This window comes from Lipotes vexillifer, unplaced genomic scaffold (genome assembly GCF_000442215.2).
Source record: "Lipotes vexillifer unplaced genomic scaffold, Lipotes_vexillifer_v1.1 scaffold1035, whole genome shotgun sequence".
Taxonomy (NCBI): domain Eukaryota; kingdom Metazoa; phylum Chordata; class Mammalia; order Artiodactyla; family Lipotidae; genus Lipotes; species Lipotes vexillifer.
Genome location: NW_006772073.1, coordinates 107,053 through 114,662, shown reverse-complemented (window position 1 = coordinate 114,662; position 7,610 = coordinate 107,053). Strand labels below are relative to the sequence as shown.

The 7,610-nt window shown below is 40.5% G+C and overlaps 1 protein-coding gene and 1 pseudogene across 1 annotated transcript in view; both read left to right on the top strand.

Moving 5' to 3' along the window:
* SLC44A1 (solute carrier family 44 member 1) overlaps positions 1–7,610 on the top strand; it is a 132,275-nt gene that overhangs the window by 26,125 nt on the left and 98,540 nt on the right. The window lies entirely within an intron of this gene.
* LOC103072338 (nuclease-sensitive element-binding protein 1 pseudogene) overlaps positions 7,036–7,610 on the top strand; it is a 1,070-nt pseudogene continuing 495 nt past the window's right edge.

Below are 7,610 nucleotides of genomic sequence, written 5' to 3'. Positions count from 1 at the left end.
TTTTTTTTTTTTTTTTTTTTTTTTTGGTTTGCATGAATACTGTGATCAAAATTAAGGAATAATTGAAACTCTCTCTCTTTGACTAGCTCATTTCAGAAAGCCAGGTCATTTGACCAAAATATCCGTGAACTATGATCTTGGTGGGGTGGTGAGCAGAGCAGTGATCATGGAGTCGAGTCCTGAGTATTCATCCAACCCAGTCACACAGACCTGATGGTTATTTTTGTGCCATTCAGTTTCCTTTCAGGGGCTTGGTGTTCTTTTGTATAAAATTAGAGGTTTTGCTAGATGATATCTACAATGCTTCCAGTTCTGACATTTTTTAGTTCTTCCTAGAAGGAGGCTGGTTTCTCCCTGCTTCTTCCTCCTTCGACCCATACTAGGCTCCTGATGCCTGCTGTGTCTACTGTAATAAGTGGCATCTCTCAGTCAGAGGTCACGGTAGCTGGTGATTTTCCAGTGGGTGTGGAGGATGGAGGAGCAGAGTGCAAAGTGCTGGGGCTGTGCTTACTCAGATTGCATCCCCGCTCTACCCTGCAGGGGTTTCCACACAGGGTTCAGGGACTTTAGTGTCACTGCCACCAGTGTGCTGGGCTGGAAAAAAGGTAGAAAGCAGCTGTTTTAGAGCTAGCCGATATTTCGAGCTAGCAAGGACTTAGAAATCCTCATCTGGTGCATCCCCTTCATTATATACGTTAAGAACATCAGACCCCAGAGATGATAATGAACATCCCAAGGCCACACTGTTAGTGAATGGCAGAGTTGGGAACAGAGCCCAGGACTCTTTACCTTCCAGGCCAGTGCTCTTTTCTGCCACTTAGTTTCCTCTCCCTCGAGGGGATCAGGGGATCACGCAGACAGTATTGTTCTCTCTTTCCTTAGGCTTTGCAGCTGGAAACACAATCATGCTACCTCAGGCACCCTTTTTTTTTTCACTCAAGTGTGAGTGTATTTAACCTCCTTTTTCCCATACTTTTTTTTTTTTTTTTTTTTTAGGAATCTTGTTATTTTTTATTTATTACTACTTTTTAGGTAATCCTATTCTGTGTCTCTGCGGCTGCCCACCTTGAAAATGTCATTTGAGAAGCACAGAACAACCCTATTCATGGCTAATGGGCATAAGTGTAGGCACCGGTCCAGTTCCTGAATCAAGGAAAAGAAAGCAGTGAACTCTGATAAGATATAATAAATCCAGTAAAATAAAGAGTGTTAGTTTTAAAGATAATAGACAGCTCAGTTTCATCAAATCTAGGATATTTAGAAAACATCAAAATACCCATTTCCTAACTTAGGACTTGTAAGATGTTATTCAAGAGTCTACTTAGTTTAATGGAGTAGCAACCGAAATGCAGCATCAGAGTGTGGAGAACATTCTTTGCTAACAGAACTAGTCCACAACCTCTCCCCACCCCCGAATTTCACCCTGGGATAAATAGCAGCTGACCTTTCAAAATTATGTTTATAAAAATATGTACCTGCCACCCGAGGTGCTTTTGATTTTCTGTGCTAAAATAGCTCAGGAAAGTGCAATCATTAATGTTAATAGGCTGATTTGGGAGTGACCAGAGAGTAAGGAGCTATTTGTTTACTGGAACGTTGTAATGCAATGGTAATTAATATAATGTTAATTTCAGTGTGATGGTAATTAAGACCCACTGTGTGTACTTTTAAATGCAGGCATAGCATTATTTGTTTTGGAATGATTCTTTTTATGGATTACCATCTTGGAGCTGAGCTAACATCAAATTTTGCCACGTGGAAACTGGAGAAATCTCAAAGTTCTGTTGCACACCTTACTGGCACAACAATAGACCAGAGTGTTTTTTTGGTCTTCTGAGTATGTGTTTTGTATGTTTTTTAAAAGTTGTATTTTGTTTTTGCCTTTGGATTTCATTCCATAGTACCTTTCAGAGAAACATTCAACAAATATTTTTTGAGGATTATCATGGGCTTGATGCTTTCATATATGTATTTATCTCACTAAATTCTCCCAGTTACACTATGAAATGGGTTTTATCCCCAGTTTACAGGCAAAGTGTAGTGAGATTAAGTATTAGCTTATCTAAGAATATACTGCTGCCCATGAAAGGCAAAAATAGAATAGGAACCGGAACTTTCTGCCTATATTCTTTTCACCTAGTCGCCCAGTTGCTTCTGCTTTTATAGTCAATCTTTGCAGCCCATTACTCAAACTATATCTTTACTCACTGCCCTTACTTGCAGTTCTTTTCTCACTCCTTGGTATCTATTCTGTAGTTCTGAAATATTTTAAGATCTTGTCATCTTTTACTCATCTTCACCATTAAATCTTTTTATTTATACATGTTCATCTCGTCATAAATACTTGTACTTCTCTTTTATTTCTTCCCTTACTTTTAAGGTTTTTCCATGCTTGAATTGTCTAGAACTTAGGGTATTTTTCAAAGTAAATTGCTATCAGCCTTTGTGAGAGCTATCGTCTTCCACATTCGAACTTATTCAATATTTTGAAATTATTGGACATATGCTTACCCTGTTCTAAAAAATTACATGTAGCATTGTACTTCTAAATTTCTATTTTCCATTAAGATAGTAAACAAGTGGTTCTTAACACTAGCTGCATATTGGAATTAGCTGGTATTAGAATAAAAATACTCATTCCTGGGCCCCACCCCAGTGAATCTGATTTAATCTCTGTGATTCTAATGTTCAGCCAGTGTTGAGACCCACTGTTGTAGGCACTGATAAACTACTGAAGAGTTTTAAGCAAGAAATGATATGGCTGGGTTTAGAAACATGGCCCCTGGTAGCCAAAATAAATGTAAAGTCATTGTAAAGAGGGAAGAGATATCAGGCCACCAGTTCAGAGGCTCATGCAACAGTTCAGATGAGTCTAGATAAGAGGTGAAAAACCTGAAATAAGGAAATAGTAAAGGAGAGGAGAGAGAGTGAAGGAGCGGGATCAATAATATTTGGTGTCACCAGTGTTGCGGGCAAGTGGGAAACAGATAAAGGATGACTAAGAGATTCTTGTGTTATGGGTTCCATGTAAGCTTTTTCAGCTCAAATCCTACTCCAGCTCCTTGTAGGTTCCAAACCACAGTTTCTGTGCATGTGAAGGAATAAGAGTGGGATGGATAAACAAAGTACTACTTTGTTAGTAGCCAAGCAGTCACTTGATTATGCCCAGTAAAGAATTCCTTGGTAAACATGACCTGTGGAATGAAGCTTGGCCCACATGGACTCAACGTTCTTCCCACCTTGGATAGTCTGACTTCATTCTGTCCCAAGTAGAGGTAGATGTGAGAAGAGGAAAGAAAAGAGATCCACCTGGACCAAATCTGCCCCGATCATCTTACCTCAAAAGTCAGGAAAAAGAGGAGTCTGGATGGTCCTAACAGGAGTACGTACCTTGGAAAATAGAAGACACAGATACCTCCTACAGCTTACCCCTGATAATTATTGCTGCTTACTTACGGACTAGGTACTGTTCTCTGCACTCGATACAGATTTAATTTTCACAACTGCTCAATGAAGTAGATACTATTGTTATCATCATTCCCACTTTACAGATAAGGAGGCACAGAGATATGCTGAATAACTTGTCTAAGATTACACAGTGGCAGCAGCATTGAACCCAGGGTAGAAGAGGAAGAAGGCAAGGCCTCAAGAGATAGTCAGTCCCTCCTTTGTTGCCCGGAATTGGGAACAACAAAAGAAGCTGCTGTTAAGAACATGGACCTGTAGGACACAGTAACCTCACCTGCCAGTTAAATGTGGTCTAGTCAATATTTCAGACTCTGAGCAAAGAGTTTACCATCCCTCCTTCCTCTAGTGCAGAGTTAGGACGCTAGAGCCCTCTCACTCCATATCCTACCTGTGCAGTCTAGTCAGGAATGGTGCTGCTAATGGAGATATGACATTTGCAGGAAGGGGAAGTGGTTTGGGGAAATGTGGAAGGAGGTGAGTTGTGGACATGTACAGTGTGTGGGTAGGGATAAGCAGTTGAAAATACAGAGCTGGAATTTTGGAGAACGATCTGGACTAGAGCTGGATTTAGGAGCCATTATAGGTCTGCATAGGTCATCCCTGCAGACTGCTTTCAAGGACCTTTTTTATTTTATAGCCTTAGTCTAGTTCTTAGAGCATAGTGTTTCTACCTCATTAACTATTGTGGAGTATGCAGCACAAAGTGAAAGACTCACTGCAGTGTTTTGTCACCTGTGTGATGGGCTGTGCTTTGGCAGGATGATAGATGCCAAAAATCACCTTAAGGTCACCTGATCCAAATGACTACCTACTTTCTGTTAAATCTTTTGGTTTTTATTTTTATTTTTTTTATCATTGTGATAAAATATACATAACTTAAAATTTATTATTTTAACTATTTTTAAATGTATAGTTCAGTTAAATCCATTTACTTTTAAGCTACATCCCCTCCCGCCCCTTCCCCACTCAGTCATTATAGTGGATCAAAAGGGCCTATACTTCTCGCTGGAAGCATACCCTGAAAAAATTTACTCTGTATGTACTTTCCCTTAGAATCATAACATTTTGGAAGTGGAAAGGGCTTTTGAGATTAATCTAGTCCATTCTTAGTGACAGATAAGGAGACTGAGGCTCAGAGAATTTAAAGTGACTTGTCTGGGATCATGAGTATTTGCAAAAGAGCTGGGTTCAGTTCTCAGTACATATTCTTTGTCTGTTTTTTCTTTTTCATTGCTCGAGCTGCCCATGAAACTGAACCTCTCTGATTTTGCTCCCTCATGCCCCATTATTTTTTTCTTTTGAGAACACTTCTGTTCTTTCAGGGTGAACTTTACGTATTATAACCCTTTGTACCTTGCATGGCATCTTGCATTTTTATGTGCTCAATAAATGCTTATTGAGTGGATATTTCCTAGATTTCCAACCATTCTTGTTTTTTTCCTCTTTCCTCTTTCTGAGAGTAATGTATCCTATTAAACTTTAAAGAAATCCAGAAATCTGGCAGATTGGCAAAGCTTTTAACTTTGTTTTTGAAATTTGCTTGCATAAGTATTAGTTCTGCATCAGACATTCTAATTCTATCCCGTCTGCTGGGTCCTAATAGCCCCCTTGTCTCAGGGTTCTCAGAACAGGAGGAAGAGAAACCAAGTGTTACTCTGAAGTCTGACAAATTAGTTATTAGCAGACTGACTCCAAGTGTTGATTGAGGTAAGAGAGGGAGTCTTTGAGAAAAAAGCCTGGATATATTTTCATTAATCCCCGGGAGAAGGCTGTAAGCCTAAGTCTTTTTCCCCCATCTTTTTATCTTGAAGTATGCTTCATAATGCCATATTCATACTCCATCCCCACCCCTCATGCATGTTTTGTTGACTTTTTTTTTCTTCAGAGAGAAACTAAGGCCTCTGCCTTGCTCAGTTGCATGGTAAATGCTCCACGTGTGAAATTCAAACATGCTTGTGAAATAAAATATGTCCCTTCTTTTGACTGATAGTGAAAGAAACTAAGCCAAAACTCTTACTTAAGTTGAACTAAACCTTGTGATGTGAAGGGGAAATGAGCACAGTTCATTAATTAGCAAATTGTCTTTCTCTGACGTAGGCAGTAGGTACTTATTAGTTGCCAGATATTGCCTGTGATCTACCATTCCTGTATCCCTTTATCTGATTTGAGTCACCTCCTGTTTGTTATTAGATTTGTCTGCTCCTTTTCTCTCTCTTCAAATAGCAGTTCTGAAAGCACTTCAATAGCTTAGTCATTTTAAGATTTTAGCCATGATTCTCTTCCTTACTAATAGGCTTACTTTCTCTCTAGTGATTGCTCCCTACTATTGGTGTATAAAAGCTTTCCTCATCCCCCTTATCATTTGCTTAGTTAATGTGATTTCCTTCTGTTGAGTACGGCCCCATCCGCCTCACAGAGCCATTAAATTATTGAGTGCATTCTGTAAAATTTCTCTCAGACTATTTTAATTTCATGTACCACATTTTTTCTCATTTGAAACTGTATTGCTTCCTGCATTTGGATTTCACATTCTTTTAAGAAGGAGATTGTCTTTTTAATTATATTTGGCCTAGTTCTCCATTGTCACTACTTGTACCATATGGGAAGTCTCTGGAATAACAGTCTTGGTTTCTTTCTATCTTATTAGCTTCCTATTCTCCTTCCTTCTCCACTGCAGCTTTTTACCCTCTCCCCTCTAACGCTTTGGGAAGCTACTAAGAAGTTTAAATGGCCTATGTGAAAATATGTCAGTATCCCATTTTACCATATATATGTAACATTTATAATTTATACTCTGCCTACATCCCAGAGGGATATGAGGTGGCTTATGATTTTTTAAAAAAACAACACAAACACACACACATGCACAAAACCCACATGTCCAACAGTATTGTTAAAAATAGTCATAAAGGGAAATCAGAAACCATTTAAGGCAATCTGTAACACAAAGTACTTATAAACGTAAGAAGAAAATTTGTATAAAAAGTGAAAGAAGAACATAACCTTTTAATTATGCAAGGGCTTTCCCATTTTAGACTAGTAGTGAATGAAGATTGTAATTGTGGTCTGAATGTTTCTGTGTCATAACAAAATGACTGACACTATTTCTCACTTCCCCTGACCCCTTAGAAAGGCTTGTCTAAAATAGAGAACTGAAGGGGTTTTTGGTTTGTCCCCAATTACTGTTGTCAACCTCTTTAGTCTGACTTTCTCACTAACAGGCACCATACATTGATCACCTGCCATGTACCAGACCAGCTAGAAGTTAGAGATGCATTATCTCATTTAGTCCTCATCACTAGGCTGTGAAACAGTTGACATTACTTTGTGTCAGAGATGAGGAGGAAACATCTAAGTAGGTAACTGGATCAAAGTTATACAGGTAGTAAGTGGTAGAATGAGGGTTTGAGTCCAGAACTTTCTGGATTCCCTTTGTATTACTCTGTGATCCTTCTTGTTAAAGAGCTGTATTGGAAAAGTTAGCCATGAAACCTCCAATATTTACCTCCACCTCCAGTTTTGTTTAGTGTAGGGCTTCCTAATTTGAAGTTCAAGAATGTGCTTAAAATGGCATGCCAGGAGGGTGGACCCCAGAGAGCCCCGAGTAGCGCCACCGCTGCCGCCGGCCTAGTTACCGTCACAGCCCGGGAGGAGCCGCAGCTGCCGCAGGGGGCCCCAGTCACCGTCGCCGCAACCAGGAGCAGCGAGGCCGAGACCCGGCAGCCGCCCGCCGCCCTCAGCGCTGCCGACACCACGCCCTGCACGACGGGCAGCGGCGGCGCGCGGCGGCCGGCGGGGACTAAAAGGTTATCGCAACGAAGGTTTTGGGAACAGTAAAATGGTTCAATGTAAGAAACGGGTAGGGCTTCATCAAGGGGAGTGACACCAAGGAAGATGTATTTGTACACCAGACTGCCGTAAAGAAGAACCCCAGGAAGTACCTTCGCAGCTTTGGAGATGGAGAGACTGTGGAATTTGATGTCGTTGAAGGAGAAGGACGCGGAGGCAGCAAATGTTACAGGCCCTGGTGGAGGAGTTCCAGCGCAAGGCAGTAAATGTGCAGCAGACCATAACCATTATAGACGCTCTCGACGTCGCAGGGGTCCTCCCCGCAATTACCAGCAGAATTACCACATCAGTGA